Source organism: Podarcis gaigeae, assembly GCF_964106915.1.
Source record: "Podarcis gaigeae genome assembly, chromosome: 12".
Taxonomy (NCBI): domain Eukaryota; kingdom Metazoa; phylum Chordata; class Lepidosauria; order Squamata; family Lacertidae; genus Podarcis; species Podarcis gaigeae.
The window spans coordinates 40,082,537-40,102,437 of NC_139688.1; positions in this window are offsets into that span (position 1 = coordinate 40,082,537).

The following is a 19,901-nucleotide window of genomic DNA, read 5'->3' on the forward strand; positions in this document are numbered from 1 at the left end:
CAGGAGGGGGAGACACCCATGACTCTTCACCAGCCTGATTCATCTCTGCCTCTTGGTCCTCCTCATCCCACTCTCTTGCTTCAGCTTCTGCCTCTGATTCTGGACTTCTCTCTGCCACAGATTCACCCCAGCTCAGTCAGCCCTGTTACCTCTTCAGCTTCTGATACCTCCATAGCTGTCAACTTACAGATTTGAAAATAAGGGACCAGCAGCCTCAAAAATAAGGGATCAGCAGCCAAAATAAGAGACTTTCCAAGCACAGATATGTTCGACTTCTGAGCCCCTCCGAGCCAAAGGCAGAAAGCCCAGCCAGCAGCTAAACGAGGCCTCAAGCAGTGGTTCCCACAGCACAGCACCCCGGAAAAGGGGATGCAGCAAGGAAAACCACCGTCACCTCTCCGCTGGGAAGCGCTGAGCAAAGGCGAGTCCCCAGGCAACGCGGCCGATTTGATTGGCACAAGGCATGCAAGCTCCACCCCCCCAGTCGGCTGGCAGGGAGGGAGGGAGAGGAGAGGAGCTGCTTCCTTTGAAACCCGGGAAATTTAAGTGACATCATCAATAAGGGACAGCAGCAGGACACAGCGCTGGGATAAGGGACTTTCCCGCCAAATAAGGGATGGTTGACAGCTATGGTTACCTCCTCTTCCCAGTCTCCTTCCTGTAGCCACTCCACATTGTCCCACCACCCCTCCTGGGCTCTGTGCCTTCTTCCCTTGGGGGTTCCCACCATTTTTTGCATCTAACCAGTCCATGACATCACCCCTTTTGTGTTTGGTTAAAAGAATACCCCCAACAACTACGGTCAAATTACTCCCTTCCTTTTTGTTTCCAGTTCAGAAGGGGAATACAGAAGCATGTTGGAACTGTAGGTGCTTTTTTTGTTGGGTGTTTGTGGCAATCCCACGTCAGACGGCTCACAGGTCTCAGGCATTCGTTTCCCCTTCTTAGAGGTACATATCTCTTCATTAAGCCCGTTGGCTTTTGTTTTGTTTTGCATAAAACAATTTTGCATGGGTTAGAAATCCAAGATATTTATATATAAGATGAGCAGGAGAGAGGCTTATAGAATTACAAGAAGGAGCACATCAAACATTAAAATGAGAGCAGAAGAGAGGGAGGAAATTCGTTTTCTCAGCCTGGCCCTTTGCTCCACTGTAACTCTCAGTAGATGGAACGTATGGGAGGCAGGAGCTGGACAGAGACAGAGAAACCAAACCAAATCGCACAAGGAGTGAAGAGCAGAGTTCAGCCTATTTAATATACAAAATGTATGATATATAATTGATGTATATAAATACTACAGCAGCAAGAAGAAAGTACAAGAGCCAAATGAGATGAGAAGTGGCACAGTAGAAAGGAAGATTGGCACCATCACTGCCCACTTTTAGATGCAAGGCTAAAAAAATTATGCTAAATTTGAGAGTAGTGAGTTAGCGGTGGGGGGAGCTTGCCTGTTTTAGTGCTGATATTTTAGTGGGGTGGATATGATTTGGGTTTTTAAAAATATTTTTGTATGCACATGTTTAGATATTGTGTTTTCTTGTTGCTTTATGTACGGTTTTATTGCCTTTTTCATGGCGAGTCACTTGAGACACCCTTCTCTTTGTGAGAAGTGATATCATCATCATCATCTCTGCTATTTTCCCAATATGAACCTGCTACAGACATTTGTATCTTCCCCTCCCAGTAGGCTGCCCCTAGCTTCTATGCAGATGAGGATATCAAGTGAATAACCCACAATTTCTAGCTGAAATGTCACAGAATATCCCTCGGCAAACATTCAGTATCAATACTGCTGCATTTGTGGCCTAAGTGAACAAAATAGCTTTTCTAACAGGATAACTTATCCTCATGCATCTTTATGCAAGTTAATACTGAAGATTCATTATGCTTATCTATTGCTTCTGCTGTCAATCATTTCACGAGGGAGCTTGTTCCTTATAGAAGCAGTGGATTTATTCCAGCGGCCCATTATTTTAAACTGGATGCTCCAGAGAATTTGAAACGGACAAATTTTGGAGGGTGGGGTAGGGTGTTAACCCTCCAAATAATTGTAGCTAACGAGTCATAGAAGAGTTTGTCAACATATAAATGAAAGCATGTAATCAGTTGCTATAATTATGAAAACAGGGGTAATCATTAAAACATTGGCTGAGATTTATATCTCATCTTGAAGGCTATGACAATAGTACAGGCCATTCCGCTAATGAATTCTGCTTCCCTTGTTGACCAGGCCCAAATCCAACATTTGGAGGTGCCCACTAAGATGCGTAGGGAAGAACCAGCAACTTGGGGTTCAAAAATATACCAGGAATTAATATGCTCCAACCAACAGAAAAATGCAAACCTCCCGAAGCAGAATGCAATGCATTGTGATTGTCTTCTTCATAATGAAATAAAGCAGGTTTGGTGAGAGCAAATCCTAGGCTGTCGTCGCCCCCTCAAAGGCTTTTCAGCCTGCTATTATCCGGCTGTGTTTATGGAGTAATTAACATAAGTTTAGAATGTCCTCACCTGCTCATATAATCCAGAAGGAGATGTATGATCGCTCACAATCCATTATTCATTGGCATACCCAGCAGATCTATACAGAGGAGACGGGGGGGGGGGAGGATTCGCTTTGACAGCTCTGTTGTTCCAGCTGCCGAAACACACCTGCTTGCCTGTTGCAAAACCTGCTTTTGCCAAGCAGTAGCATTTACCAAAGCCATAAAGAACAATTATGTCAGTGGTAAGGTAACAAGGATCTTTAAAATCTGATATTTCAGTTTAGCTGCAAGCAGGGGCAGCAAACCCCCTCCCCCTTTTTTTAAGACCAGCAGTCTCATTTCATATTGTCACAGTTTTTGTCTGTCTAACCCAATATTGCCTTTCACAGACATGCAGTGGTTTTTCAGGATTTCAGACAGTCAGTGGCGTAGCGTGGGGGCCGGCCGCACCGGTCGCAACATCTGGGGGTTAGAGTTAGGGGGCGCAAATCCACGGGTTAGGGGGTGCAAATCCACAGGTTAGGGGGCACAAATTACTTGCCTTGCCCCGGGTGCTGACAAACCACGCTACGCCACTGCAGACAGGGAGTCTGCCCCAGCTCTGCCAGGGATTGAACCAAGAACCTTCTGCAAGGAGGACCCATTCTCTAACACTGAGCTACGGTCCTTTGCTTCTGGGCAACTCTCCAAGGGTCATATGTGAGCCCAAAGATGGGGTTGGTCAAGGTGCTGGATAGTTTTACAGTTAAGGGCATGGACTTTGTGCTGGCTACAGAAGGAGATGGGAAGCCAAGTTTTTCTTCTTTTTTGGAGATCACTCATAGCCAAGTAAGATTGTCTTCCATGAACACAGTCTTAACAGTGTATCCGTAAGTGACTGTGGAGGCCAATTCTGGATCCACACGTCCTTCTGTTGTGTCAGGAGAAGTGACAGCACTAGAAAACAGATTAAATGTGAACACACCTGGGTTTTATGCCTGGATAACAGGCTGGGTGACAATGCTGTCTGTGGATATGGAGAAAGTACTCAATGAAGAGGAAGGTTTGGGAGGAGAGAGAAGTAATTTTGTCTGGGATGCCCTCTGTCAGCCAAAGCATAAGGATTTGGGCAGACCGGGATGATGTTCTTACACAATTCCTGTTCATTGTGATGGAGGTTTATCCCTTTGAGAATGTGAGGAAGGCTATGAAGCCAATACCCAGAAAAAGCACATTTTGCATACGATTCATTTTATTGCATTTCATTGCATTCCACACCCAGTTCACGGACCCCCTGAAGCCCATCCATGGACCCACCAGCAGTGGAAGAGCAATGGCTGTGGTCAGTGGTGATGCAAATACAGTATACCCTGTGTATATTTGCTTCTTGTCCAGCTTCCTATGTGTAAGGTTGCCATATGTCCTCTTTTTTCAGTACACATCCTCTTTTTCAGGTTTGGTTGCCAGATGTTCTCTTTTTCTTCATACATGTCCTCTTTTTCAGGATAAAAATTTCTACCCGAGTGGATTTTTAAATTTTGGCAAAATGGGGTTTTTCATTTGGTTTTTTTGTTTACAGTGGTACCTCGGGTTACAGACACTTCAGGTTACAGTCACTTAAGGTTACAGACTCCGCTAACCCAGAAATAGTACATCGGGTTAAGAACTTTGCTTCAGGGTGAGAACAGAAATCGTGCGGCGGTGGCGTGGTGGCAGCAGGAGGCCCCATTAGCTAAAGTGGTACCTCAGGTTAAAAACAGTTTCAGGTTAAGAACAGACCTCCAGAATTAATTAAGTTCTTAACCCGAGGTACCACTGTACAGTAATCCAATAAAATGTTCCTAGTTTATTAGACTCAAATCTAAGACACACGGCTAAGCTGGTCTGCAGCAAAGAAGCACGACAGAGCAACATCTTAAACTAGCTACATACTGTATAAATCGCTTCTCTTGCGGCTGAACTAGATTCTGGCTCAGCTACAAGATCTTGGAGAAGGAATCTGGGAAGGCGAGAGTTAACATCCCCCTGCCCTTAAGAAGAGTCCAAATGCACACGTTAAACAGTTTAATAATTTTTTTCTGTGCACACTTATGTTCACAAAGATGTGAACATATGCCCAAATACCTTCATGTCGCAAGTGAGGGAGCAATATGTATTATTATTATTATTATTATTATTATTATTATTATTATTATTATTTTAAAACAAAAAAAATTCTTCCAGTAGCACCTTAAAGACCAACTAAGTCAGTTCACCTTAAAGACCAACTAAGTCAGATACATCTGTGTATCTGAAGAAGTGTGCATGCACACGAAAGCTCATACCAAGAACTGACTTAGTTGGTCTTTAAGGTGCTACTGGAAGGAATTTTTTTTGTTTTGACTATGGCAGACCAACACGGCTACCTATCTGTAACTATTATTATTTTGTTGTTGAAAGTTAAGAACATTGCTATTTGCAATATATCACAGCTTCTATAGCCTACATATAGTAGGGGTATTTAAAATGAGAGTTGCCATAATGATCCATAGTTAAAAGTAGAAGTCAACAAATGTGTTCTCTTTTTTGCTATTCAAAATATGACAACCCTATACGTGCGCCTGCATCCTGCCCAGGACATTATTGTGCCCATAATGCTCCAAGATAACACATTTATCGGCAACCTGTTAAGCCTATGCTTAACTCTCTCTCTCATTGAAGCCAAAGGCACCTAAAGTATATAACTATGCTATTATTCATATGCTATAGGAAGCAGGCTGTCTGCCATATAATCAGCTGGTATGTATTAGCTTTCTATTATTGGGTTAATCTCACCTGATCCAAAAGGCTCTAGGCAGAGTAAGAAGTTCAGAATATAAAACGTATATAAAGCATCCAATTAATCTGGCTGTTCTTCTTTAAAATCTCTATTGCTTGCAGCTAATATGTGCTATAGGTTTTCGGGGTTTGATGCTCATAGTTAAGCAGGTATTGTATTTCTGTCTGTCTTTATCGTAAGCTACCCTCTGCGGCCCTGTTGGGGATGTTTGGCAGGATATATAAAAGCTAAAAACTAAAATCAAAGCTAAATGCTGTTTTGCAGGCAGGCAGGCAAGAGAAGGGGAGGAATCTTGATGCTCCTTTGCTCTGTACATAAGGTCAATGCATTGCTAAGGCTATCCCCTTTTCACAGAGCAGTACCTAGTGGGTTTCTTCTAACACATTAAGATCCTATTAGCAGCTCCCTGTTATCTGTCTCCAGGCATGAACACTTCTCATTTAATACCTTTTCATATCTGATATCGGAGCTGGGCTGGCCTAGGGATAGGAGCATTCAGATGCAACCTCCATTTCATTTTGCTTCCGTTTCTTTATTATTTTCCCATGAATGTATATAGTTCTTGCCTCAGCAGGTGTGATTCCCCAGGAGACCCGAGCCTTCGGAGCAAAGATGTATTGATCCCACAGACACAAAACTCTTTTGCTTCGCACCCCTAGAAAACCACTAAATTGAGATACTGCAGCTCATCCCCACAGATCCCAAAGCAATTAGCCAGCCACCAAGTACGAAGTCACCTCCACTTTGGGGCTGAAAATAAACATTTGGGATGCTGTACTGCTTAGTTATTCCCACTGGGTGACACCCAGCTAAGTCATACTCAAAGTAGACCTGTTGAAATTGGTGCAGCCCCAAGGGGGTGTCAGGAAGACCTCACCTTAAGGGTTTGGCAGAAGGAAAGATTTCAAATTGCAGGCCAACTTTACTCTCTGCAAGGTAGACTCACACTGCCAGATTTATGTATAAGCTAAACAAGCTATAGCTTAGGGCCCCACACTCTTGGGGGCCCCCAAAAAATTTAAAGGAAAAAAACACCTGGATTAAATATAAATATAAGATTAAAAACAAATACAGTGGTACCTCTAGTTACGTACTTAATTCTTTCCGGAGGTCCGTTCTTAACCTGAAACTGTTCTTAACCTGAAGCACCACTTTAGCTAATGGGGCCTCCTGCTGCTGCTGCGCTGCTGCTGCACAATTTCTGTTCTCATCCTGAAGCAAAGTTCTTAACCTGAGGTACTATTTCTGGGTTAGTGGAGTCTGTAACCTGAAGTGTATGTAACCTGAAGCGTATGTAACCCAGGGTACCACTGTAAAATAAAACCTACATACAGCAAAAGGCCCCGCTTGCTAGCCTGCTCCCTCAAATATCACTGGTTTGCTCATTTCTGTAGATAGGGTGCCTACATTCTGCACGTGCAAATGGCTTTAGATACCTATTAGGTCCATAAACTACCATATAGCATATATTCAACACAAAAAAGTGACAATTTGTTGTTGACAAAGGGCAGCAGGACATATAAAGGGCCCCAGTACCTTCAGTAGCTTAGGGCATCATCAAACCTAAATCTGGCCCTGTAGACTCACCAGTCAACAGGCTTATGAGCTTGATCGAGTCAGGGGATATTCCACACACATGGTTTCATTTCGCCCCTATGTAGTTGCCTATGTTTATTATGTTCCTATGTCATATAGCGCGGGTGGCGCTGTGGGTAAAACCTCAGTGCCTAGGACTTCCCGATCACATGGTCGGCGGTTCGAATCCCCGCGGTGGGGTGCGCTCCCGTCATTCGGTCCCAGCGCCTGCCAACCTAGCAGTTCAAAAGCACCCTTAAGTGCAAGTAGATAAATAGGGACCGCTTACCAGCGGGAAGGTAAACGGTGTTCCGTGTCACGCTGGCCACGTGACCCGGAAGTGTCTGCGGACAGCGCTGGCTCCCGGCCTATAGAGTGAGATGAGCGCACAACCCTAGAGTCTGGCAAGACTGGCCAATACGGGCAGGGGTACCTCTACCTTATGTCATATAAAGCGGCCCTATTTGTGCATCCTACTTTTCTTGCCTGGTTATTTCTGGTTTCCTGATGCCACTTGAACCTATTCAAAAAACTACCAAAGACAAATTCTTCTAACTCCTTGTGCTCTTTTCAACTGCCAATCATGTAAAAATAATATTATGTAGATACCCAAGTGCAATTTCAGTCTCTCTCTCTCTCGTAAGTAGCATATTATGAGTCCCACCCCTTTGGCTCCTGGTAATCACTTATCTGTTGTCTGCCACCTCTGAAAGTATTCTCAGTCATTCTTTAATGTCAGGTGAAAGATGAGTCAGAAGCACTGAGGGATAAAGTGATGTGCCCAGGTCTATATGGCAGGTCACTGGCAGAGCTAGCATCAAAATTTGGAAGCTCACTCACACTGGCAAGCTGCATCTTAAACTCCAAGTAGCTTCCAACACTACTTAGAGTTTAATTAAACAAAACCTTTAAACTTTCCACAAATTAATTTTTGCATTTATAAATGAAATAGGTGGCAGATGGGATCCTTAGCGCTAAATCCCCCTTTTCAGTTTGTTAGAGCAACCCTGGAGCCTTTCTCTACCTCGGGAGTAGAGTTCCACAAACAACTTTAGAAAGATGCTGTGATCTGATTAAATCAATTATGTTCCTATAGCTCTCTGGCTCAATTTGCACATTTTCTGAAGACTATTTTGAAAGCTGTAACCACCTGCCGCTGTGCAGGCAGCAAAACAAGGGGGGAAGAGGGAGGGAGTGGGGTGAAGAAACATGCTGATTCCCAGGCCAACATGCAAGCTCTCTTTTTCAAGGCACATTACAAATATGAGGCCTTGTTTACATAGCCACAGATGCCTGCGGTTCTTGGTTCAAAGCAAAATCAGCAGCCTTTCTTCACAGAGGCAAAGGATCCTGGGATATTTTATGAATACTTCCATCTGCTTACTTCCTTAGATTCCTTCTCAGGTTGTTGTGCAATACCCAACCCTACTAAGTGGAGATAATGACAAAGAGTCACTTGTCAGTGCCTCTTGGTCTTCCCAAATTACAACAGTTCCTTATCTAAGGCTCCTGACACAGAGACATTTGGTGGAATGATGCAGCAGAACTTGGAAGTCTCTGCCATTTCTCAACAGGGAGATCAATTATAAGATAGTTTGCCATTGTGGGGGAGAATCGAGGTTATCTTTCAAGATTTAGGTCACGTCCAAGCACCCCTTTTTATCTACTCTGACCTCGACATGTTACTGAACTTGGTGAGGAATAGTATGCATTAGTACTAAGAGAGTTAAGAGTTAATAATTGTAGGAGGCACTGCTAAGTATAATGATTTAATTGACACTGAAATGAGAATGCCTAAATGTGTATTGGTGAAAAGGTTTAACATGGGGATTAACACCAAGGAAAGCTCTTGCTGAGTTAATGATTATTTAACTGATCATTGTTCTCTGGTAGCTAGCATGTGAGTGTTGTAACCTTAGATCATGTGATGAAGGTATTGGGTTGCAAATCTCCATTTTGAAGGGAGTAGCCTTTGAGTGTTTGTCTCCCAAATTTCATGGAGTGAAGATGTAATGAAGCTCTCCTGAAAGGCCAATGAAGGCCAACGAAGGCTAGAATGCAGGCTGTGGAGAGAGAAGGACCTTTGCCTCTAGGTTTTCTAAGATGCTGAGCCTGTGCTGGACAGCAGAAGATATTGTATGGATATTTTTGATGTACAGTTGATGTTTATGTTCTATTTTTTTGAAGAGTTCTGCTAGTAAAATTGGAATAATATTTTAATGAGTCTGGACAATGCTTCATTTCCAAAAGGAGTCAGTTTTATCAAATCCAGTCGCTTCAAACACAATATTAGTATCTGCGACAAGGACTATGTATTTTTCAAAGCCAGCATGACACGAAGAACCTCTGCTTGCTAGAGGCTCTAGGCCTCAATTGCATTTTATCCCACTATATTATATTTTTGCAAGAACAGATGTTGCCATACTGCAATTTGCATGGCTGCTGCAATGTGGAGACAGAACAGCAGTGAGGTGATGTAGGTAGGCAGGCAGGCAGGCAAATGCCATGGACATTGTGCCTAGGTGAGCTGCAAAGGAACAGTCAGGATGGGTCAGGGCAGCTCCCCAGGAACCATCCTGCTCTGCTGCCACTGGGCATCTGTTATCACTGCCACTGTTACAGCAGCACCAGAGGCTGAAGTCTTCAGAAAGCAGCAAGAGTGCAGGACCATCTGGAAGCAGGACTGAGCTTCTTTTTTGTTAGATCTAATAACAAGTTGAATTAGTAAGATACAGAGTAGCTCTGGAATATACAGCTTATTTTCTGAAGCAAGTTGAATCCCGTAGCCAGTGCATACTAGTGCTAGTATGTTAAGTATGGTAATTTAATTCACTGAAATCGAAAATTCTTGTATGCAGTCCTATGTGTTTAAATTGGATTGGTTGGTAACTGAATTCAAGAGATTCTCTAGTAGTTCTCATGTGATTGGCTAATGTTGGCCACATGGGAGAGGTATCAAGTGAAGGAAAGACTACATTTTATGTGAAGCAAGATGAATTTGCTTTAGACTTCACTGTGAACACTGCTAAGTTCAATAAAGTGTTAGAGTGCATCTTCTCTGCTTGAAAGAAAAAGGGCAAAGATGCAGGAGAAAGTATAAGTGGAAATCTCTCATAGGAGCTGCAAGGCATGGCCTAACTGAGATACAGAAGACTGAGTGATGAGCTCTGGAAAAAGTGGGAAATACAGTTGTTTGGAAGTTAGAAGAAGAGACCGTGGGCCCAAACTTGGAGAAGCATGTGACTGTAAATATTATTCATCTATAACTATACATTTCTTTAAGTAAAGTTTTTGAATGGATGTTGGTTTAATTTCCAAGAATAGTGTCAGTCATATATATGATTTGAGCTTCTTAGCTGCAATTTCACTACTCTTACTTCAACATAGCAGTATTTTTTCTTTCTGTAAGTCTGTGGACCTCCCCTGACTCTCTACTAGTAAAGGTAAAGGGACCCCTGACCATTAGGTCCAGTCGTGGCCGACCCTGGGGTTGCGGCACTCATCTCGCTTTACTGGCCGAGGGAGCCGGCATACAGCTTCCGGGTCATGTGGCCAGCATTCCTAAGCCGCTTTGGCGAACCAGAGCAGCGCACGGAAACACCGTTTACCTTCCCACTGGAGTGGTACCTATTCATCTACTTGCACTTTGAAGTGCTTTCGAACTGCTAGGTTGGCAGGAGCAGGGACCGAGAAAAGGGAGCTCACTCCATCATGGGGATTCGAACCGCCAACCTTCTGATCAGCAAGTCCTAGGCTCTGTGGTTTAACTCACAGCGCCACCGGCGTCCCGACTCTCTACTACCACAGCCTTAAACTCCCATCAGCCCCAGCTAGGCATGGGCAATGGTTACGGGTGCCATGTGGTGTAGTCCACTAACATCTGAAGAACCACAGGGCCCCCTACTCTGATCTATAGGATGGGAATTTACTATTGCATCACAACAGGAATGGTACAGAATATCTCTGGTTCAAATTTTGGATGGTTCCTGACTTCCAGCAAGAGACAAAATCAGTCTGGTCTTGCTTCAGCTTTCCTCGCATGCTGAAGAGAAAAGAAAGTATATTGGATACCACAGGCTCCCTCCTGAGCAGCTTGGCAGAAAAGGAGAAACCCCTGGACCCAACTGGGTCGAGAAAAACAGCTTCCATCCCTTTGGCTGCATGGAATGAACAGATGGGCAGAGGAAACCCTTTGAACTCCACAGCTGAGCAGCACCAAAGATTCACATCTTATTTTAAATGTCATATTGCAAATAGAATTCACAGTGTAGTGTTGATCTGAAACAGACACAGAAAATATACTGGCTTTATGCTCTGGAAGCACTTCTCTTCTGTCGTAGGTGGCATCTCTTGGATTCTGCAGGAAGTGCAAGACATTCTTGAGGATTGGGGAAATAATCCACTTTGGTGCAGAGTCTTAGCATGATTCTGGCAAATGTCTAGGTTCCCACTGCTCACTAGGCATGTGGTGCTGAGGACCAGACACGACAAGTTTTGTCTGACTTAAGAGAATTAACAGGAATGGGGACTGCACCAGAGCAGGCATCTCGGAAAATGCTGGCTTATTTTAAGTTTTTTTAAGATGCTCATGGGATGCTCGCAAGCAGGACCTGGGTGCAATAGCACCCTCCCCGCCTGTCATTCCCAGCATCTGGTGCTTGGGGGCATACAGTCACAGTAGGATACAGCCATCGTGGCTCATGAGAGCTTTGTCTTCCACAAATTTGTCTAAGCCGCCTTTAAAGCCATCCAAGTTGGTGGAAATCACTGCATCTCGTCAGAGCAAATTCCATAGCTGAACTACGTGCTTTGTGAATTATTATTATAACCCCGCTCATCTGACTGGGTCATCCCAGCCACTCTGGGCTGCTTCCAACATATATAAAAACATAATAAAACATTACACATTAAAGAGCTTCTCCGTACAGGGCTGCCTTCAGCTGTCTTCTAAAGATTATATAGTTTCCCATCTCCTTGGCATCTGATAAGAGGGCGTTCCACAGGGCAGGTGCCACTACCAAGAAGGCCCTCTGCCTGCTTCCCTGTAACTTCACTTTTTGCAATGAGGGAACCGCCAGAAGGTCCTCGGAGGTGGACCTCAGTGTCCAGGCTGAACGATGGAGGTGGAGATGCTCCTTCAGTGTTATAACCCCACAACATTCCTCCTCACTCCCTATGCGGTAATTGTTACATTTGGACCTCACCTTAGTAAATGCACTTCATGTATTTCTTGTTTTACTATTTCTATAGCAGTTGTAGGGAAAGCAAATGGAATCAGAACCATGGAATATGGGTCCCCCCTCCCCCATTTTTCCTTCCCTCCTCCCAATGACTCCCTAAAGCTGTTATTCACTCTCCACACACACAACATATTGACTACCCCCTCACTCCCCCACAACACACTTCTAGGCCTCCTTTGAGAAACTTGACTTAGAGCATCTATTTATTTTGAGGTTAGCTGTTAAATTACATTCTTCTGCATTCTGTGCAGCCAGTAACTCCGATGAATGCAAGCAAGTGATTTTGTTCAGACTGACTGAGCTATTTCCATGCAAGTTCCCCAGCCACAGAGCTCTGAATAGCACGGGCTTATCATGCTTTATTATATGCAAGATTACTTATAGTGCAGCATTTCTTTGGTATACCGGTCTATAGTATTTCCCCCCCCCCCCCCCGGAGCTCAGTTTTGACACAGCTTTAGCACTCTTTTGCATGATTACAAGACAGAAGAAGTGCATTTTTTAAAACTATCATTTGGGTATACAAAACGCCCAATTTGAAAGTCAAAGAAGGCCAACAGCATACCTTGCCAGGCAGCACAGTAATCTTGGGGGGGCTGAGGAAGAAAGCAGGAGCGGGCTATTTTTAACTTCAACCAGACTGACAGCTAGTGCCATATGGTGGCTATAATACTTCCCTCCACAACGCTGTGACTTCCAAATGAGGAAGAATAAGCCCCCTGACTGTGAGACCTTCTCATTGCTCCTGCCTGTTTTACTAATTTCTCATCAGTATCTCTTCAGCTGAAAGGGCCTGCCGTGCGGAGCCTTAGCTGATTTCATCAGTTTTGTTCACAATGCACACATGCACATGCACAAACATCATATATCACAGACACACTTGCACATATTACAGACCTTCCAAATATCCCTATTTCCCAGGGACAGTGTCGATTTACAGAAACTATCCCGGAATGTCCCGCTCTTCCTTAGGACGTCCCTTTTTTCATGGAGGGTATGGAGTTATGCAACCCCTGAACCAAGGAGATAAGTAACTATGCAACCTAGAGTAGACATCTGAAGGCAGCCCTGTATAGGGAAGTGTTTTTTTAATGTTTAATGTTTTATTCTGTTTTTATATATATGCTGAAAGCCACCCAGAGTGGCTGGAGCAACCAGTCAGATGGGCAGGGTATAAATAATAGCATTGTTGTTGTTGTTGTTGTTGAATAGGATGTCCCTATTTTCATCAGAGAAATGTTGGAGGGTATGATATTAACTCCTACTTCCATTTAACAATCCAGATACTTTTCTGGAGAACACTCAAGAAAGACATAGTCTCTTTGAACAGCTCATTCATAAACAGGAATATCCTGCTTTCCCACTAAAGATCTCAAGGCATTGTATACTCTCCTAGCATTTTATCCTCACAGCAACCCTGTAAAGATGGATCATCCACAACAGTGTGGAAAGTCAAGTATGGATCTCTCCAGTCCAACACTAACCACCACATCACACTCCGCGTCCCATTCACTCTCACGCCAACCCTGTGAGAGTAGGTTAGAGATAGTGACTGGCTCCATGTCATCTAGTGAGCCTCTGCTGAATGGAGATTTGAAACTGGTGCAAGCCAGACATTCTGTTCACTATATCACACTGAATATTCTTGTTCTAAATGTTGGTGCAAGGATTTAAAATCACAAAAGCTGCACCAAAGCAAAGTGTGGAAAAGTAGGCTGTTAAGACGTTCAAGGTATATCCTTGTCAGTTCCAAAACTCCCCACTTCCCTCAACATAGGAAAAAAAGACCACATGTTTGGTAAGTTAGAAATTGGTTTACTTACAAACCTTTCTAAGGTCTCGTTCGTGTGCTTTTCCATGCAGCATTCAGAAAGTTTGCACAGGCAGTAAAACTTGGCTTAGGTGCAAAGTGGTGAAAAATCCTAATTTAAACTCAAGAATGGCTGATGAGAGTCATATGGCTAAGCTCGTCACACTCTGAGGTAGACTGAAGGTTGAACAACAGGCTTGATTGCCCTTTTCCTCCCAAGGTAAGAGGAAGTGACCTTGCTAAGCCTGCCAGGACAGCATATTCTGTGGTTTTAAGCCTTAATGCATTAATTAGACGAGCATAATAGTTATTTGAGGCTGGTTATCCCACACTAAAAGGACTATTCATCTAGATTCATTGCAGTCTCATAGGCACCAAAATGTATTTTCAGCGAGTACTGTCATTATTTTTCATCTTCATACGTACTATTAAAAAGCAACACTTATTGCGAATGTTTCCTGCACATGTCCTATTTAAAATGTGTTATTGGGAAAACAATATTGAACAGGGCTTATGCAGAAGAGATTGTTGATAAGCAGGGCCACAAAATACACACCACTCTTTATTTTATTGTAAAATAAATCCATTTGGAAATGTAACAGAGAAGCTCCACTAAAGGTATGCACCACTAACATTGCTCACAGCACACGCAGGCATCCCTTCTGAGACCATTATTATTGTCCTTGGGCTTCAGGATAAAAATAAATATGAGAGGAGCTAGATCTCTGAACTGCATTTGAAAGTATTTCGACAGCTTTTGGCACCCCAAAAGACTGAACAAATGTTGCATGTGTGGTTCCAAACTCTTTGTCATTGCTTTCTGTCAGGAAGAATGTGATATGGTTTTTATTTGTTTTTCTGCCCAGAGGAATTTGATTTGCTTTTTACTTCTTATCTGAAGTGTAAATCTCACGCAGTAAAATAAATAAACAAACAAATGGACAAAAAGACCGATCACCAAGGTTTTAAAAACATAGCTGTGTTTTTTTTTGACAGAAGTTTCATCATAGTTTGAGCTGACCAAACTACATCTCAAAGAATTGTGCTGGCATGCTGAAATATCAATTCAACAACTACATTCACAATTTGGGTTACATTCTTATTCTTTTTTCATTAATAGCCGTCTGTACAATTGTCTCAAGGATGACGTTCGTTAAAAACAGCAAATATATATATATATATATATTTTAAGACAGCAAATGCATTTAAAACAAAGCTAGAACCATACAAAGTAGATACTTGTAGTAAAGACCCATCTACCCTGCTAGGAAAGCCTGTCAGAACAAAAATACTTTCAGCTGTTTCCAGAAAGTGCACATTCTGGGCGCCTGAAATATCTCGACAGCAATGCTCTTCTACAGAACAGGCAGCCACACTAAAAAGCCCTGCTCCATGCTACTGAGGACTGGACTTCTAAGATCTTGCAGGGAAAACTTCCTTACAGACTACAGTTATATTGTTTATCACCACTGTCTCTTCTTGAAATGGTCCCATGTCATTGTATCAGAAACATCTAACATTTCTAACCTGCAATCTCATACAGAATCGACTAGCATGAAGAACACAAAGCCACTTTAATCCAGAGTCTCTTGTGAGCAACAAGAGCTTGCCTGGGATTTGCACGGTGTAACTATGTAGAAGGTTGCAGATTTTCATTCTATTCCCTTTCCATTGAAACTCTAGGGAAGCCCCAAAGATAGAATTGGTGCTGCTTTTTTTAAAGTGCCCATCACACAGCTCCTGGTTAAGAAGCAGTACTATCTCACCTTTGGTTATTTGCACAGGAAATTATTTCTAAGGGTTTTTATTCACAGTGCTGTAAGGATACAGGCATTCTCTCATTTTTGAAATAATATCTGACACATTTAAAAGAGAGTCTTTAATGAAAAGCTATCAAGCATGATACAATGAGCCATTTTCTATCCCGCTGCAAGCATGTTCTTGATTAAATCTGAAATACAGTCAGAATTCAGTCAGTTGTAAATGATATTATGTTCAACAAAATTAAGTTAAGATCTGGTCCTTAGCGTACCTTCTTGGTACTACAGTGGTACCTCGGGTTAAGAACTTAACCTGAAACTGTTCTTAACCTGAGGTACCACTTTAGCTAATGGGGCCTCCTGCTGCCACCACCGCATGATTTCTGTTCTCATCCTGAAGCAAAGTTCTTAACCCGAGGTACTGTTTCTGGGTTAGCGGAATCTGTAACCTGAAGCGTCTGTAACCCGAAGTACCACTGTAATTAATGTGACCCACTTCCATGTTCTAGTTTTGATCTCTCTGCTCTTGCTGTAAAATACAGTGGTACCTCGGGTTAAGTACTTAATTCATTCTGGAGATCCATTCTTAACCTGAAACTGTACTTAACCGGAAGCACCACTTTAGCTAATGGGGCTTCCTGCTGCTGCCGCGCTGCTGGAGCCCGATTTCTGTTCTTATCCTGAAGCAAAGTTCTTAACCTGAAGCACTATTTCTGGATTAGTGGAGTGTGTAACCTGAAGCGTATGTAACCCGAGGTACCACTGTATATAGATATATATTCACTGCCAGCCAAACATAAAGCTTTGGTCATCTGCAGGGTTTTTTCCCCAGCCGGAACTCACTTCCAGCACCTCAGAAGTGAGCGCCATTGCTATTATAAGAGAATAAGGAAGGTGTTCATGGTGAGTTCCTGCACCTCCTTTTCTAGAGAAATAGCATTGGTCATCTGTTCTGGTAGTAGGACCCCTCCATACAGGGCCAGCCTAAGACATTTTGATTCCTGAGGTAAAGGACAAGATTGTGCCCCTCAAAAATACTTCATGCACAAAAGCTGCCTTGACCAGCAGCTGAACCTTCCTTCAACACTGGCCTGAAAGCCACTGGCCAGCTTAGAGAGTGTGGGACAAGCTATATGGCATGCACAGCTCTGTCCTACAACAGGTGGAAAGAAATGAGGGATTCAGAAGGGGCAGCTGGGGAGCTTTTGCCACCTGAGATGACTGCCTCACTCTGCCCAATGGTAGGGATGGCCCTGCCTTCGAATACCTGCACATCGTCATTTCTGCTGAAGAAGACTTTGAAAGATCATTTGGCTTCCCATGTGCTTGTCTGTACACAAGTCCCTTCACCATGTTCACACATCATCAGAGCTATGGCAGGTAGCATCAAGTAGAATTGTTTAATTGTACATTGAAATGGAAAGCTATGCTGGCATAGTTCTAATCATCTTTCCTTGTTTTCATCACTAACGTCATATTTGTTTAGTAAGTGCATATTATATTGTTGTAACCACCTTGTGGTGAAGTGCAGCTTAACCATGTGTATTCTTGACATCTTCGCAACACCTCTGGGCATCAGAGTTAAATAATGATTATTATATGCACATGGGGTGTTAGGGGATGGATAGCACCTCTGGTGAGGGACACATCATGCTCCTTGTTTCTCCACCTTTGGTCCATGTGAAACTGGAGCCCAATCTTTCCCCACACCTTGTCAGGGTGCTGTCAGCGGCTCCCGGCTAGTTGCCCAGGGAAGTATAAGGACAAGGAAAAGTTTCTGTTTGGGGAAGCTTTTAATGTTGAACAGACTATTGTGTTTTTCTATTTTGTTGGAAGCCACCCAAAGTGGCTGGGGAAGCCCGGCCAGATGGGCGGAGTATAAATAATAAATTATTATTTATAAAATAAGTTGTTGTTGTTGTTTCTTACAGTCCTTTCTTATTTCAAACTTCACAGAGGCTATAGAACCCAGCCTCTTGGATAATGGCATTGTTCCGATGTGAATCTCCACCCCCTTCTCTCCCACTTCCTCATTCATCATCGGGTGCTGCTAAATGCCCTCTGTCTTCGAACTCTGTGCTCTCCAACTTTTAAGGCTCGCCAGGTTCTGGGAGATGGTGGGTCTGGAATGTTTTCTAGTAACAACTTGTCAGCCAGCTGCTGCTCTGGCTCTGCCTACTCCTGCTCTCCCATTATTTCCCAACTTTTTCCCTCATCTGCCTCTGAGCTGTGACCTCCTGCAAAGCCCTGTTGTAAATCTATACTGTCTTCCTATTTCTTATTCCTGGAAAGGTCAGGCTGGGAAGGTGGTCTCCACCACTCCTCCTCCTCTGCCCAGCCCCTGACACATCTTTGTTTTACTTTGAAAGGATAGGCTGGACACTGAGTATTTGCCACCGAGTTGTGGGTGGCGCTGTGGGTTAAACCACAGAGCCCAGGGCTTGCCAATCAGAAGGTTGGTGGTTCGAATCCCCGTGACAGGGTGAGCTCCTGTTGCTCGGTCCCAGCTCCTGCCAACCTAGCAGTTCAAAAGCACGTCAAAGTGTAAGCAGATAAATAGGTACCACTCCAGCGGGAAGGTAAATGGCTCTTATTCACCAGAAGTGGCTTAGTCATGCTGGCCACATGACCAGCTGTCTGCAGACAAACGCCAGTTCCCTCAGCCTATAGAGCGAGATGAGCGCCGCAACCCCAGAGTCATCCACGACTGGACCTAACGGTCAGGAATCCCTTTACCTTTATCATTATTTTGTTAGAAATGGTCAACATCTAATGAGTCCAGGTGCATCTGGCTTGGCATGTCCAACAGAGAGAGAGCGTTCTCTGGCGCTTTCACCATACAAATTTGTTTAATAGCCCTGTACTGAGAGCAATTTGGGGCATATTTGTTAAAAAAAATGTGAACACACAGCTGACCTCTCCAGCAGAATAGAAGAATTGAAGGTTAAGCAAGGTTCTGAAACCATTTTCATCCCTCTGTATTTTTATTTGTTTGTTTATTAACAGCCTATATATCTGACAGCCAAGAACGGCATTCTCTGGACAGTGTTCAAACAATAGAATGCTAAAATACAACCATCACAAGTGTACTCACAGTGTTTATATAATTAAGCACAAACAATAGGTGCTCTCACAGTAAAGAAACAGTGTTCAGTGCCTTGTGAAAATTATTCGAGCAGTTGCTTCACTGTCCTGTTCATGTTTGAATTTAATCATTCAAATGAGTTGTTTTGTAATCCTTCTTCGTGTTCATTAGAAAATTACTGAATCCTCCTTTGGAAGATGTTAATGCCATTTCCTTTCCAACAGCATCTAAAGCTGTTCCACACTATTGGCTCTTCTCCAGTCGAAATTTTATCCCTGAATTTTATCCATCAAAATCTAGGCCTCTCAGAGGGGCAGCCCAAACCTTTACAACTTTCCTTGTGGGGAAATGAACAAGTATGTTTAGTTGGGATCAAAGTAAGTTTGTGTGAGCTGTGGTCCAAATTGGAGGAGGGGTGCAAGTCTACTATTCGCTTTAAAAAGCAAACAAAACACCCAGCCACACAATTTCTAATTGCAATGGAGATTTTGCATCTTGTTTGGCCCTCACACCTTCTAGCTGTGCAAACAGATTGTGATATAACTGCTTCCCATTGGCATTAACAATGCCATGTATAAAAGCTTAGGTACTAGACAGCGTTTCAGAGACAGTCTCAGCGAGGTGTTTAGCAAGCTTCTGCGGGGATTGCCCAGCCATAGAGACAAACTAAGCATCTGCCTGGGTGCCAAATCTTTGGGACTGCCCAAGCAGGCCATGTAAATGTCTTGAAGAGACACCACAGTCTGCATTTCTGGAGAAGAGAAGAAGTAGAAGCTGACCAGTGTCTGGGTGAAATTCCCTGCAATCTAATGAACAAGGCACCGTCTCCTCTCTGCTTTTCTGCCCAGGTTAGTAGCCACAACTAGAAAGGGGAATAAATGCAGAATGAGCTAGAAGCTAGAAACAGGCTCTGCTTGAATCCAAGGCTGTGGCTATGGGGGAAAGCCAGACCCACATGGGGTGTTAATGCTGTGAGCCCCTCCATTGTAGGCTCAGGTAAATGTGAAAATAAACCATATAGGTGCAAGGTTCCAGGCTCTTTCCCAGGGTTCAGTTTCCTCAGAATGAGGGGCAACAGCGACTGTGGTGTCTTTATGATATATGGTTTATTTACAAATATATGCAACCTGAATATACAGTGGAGG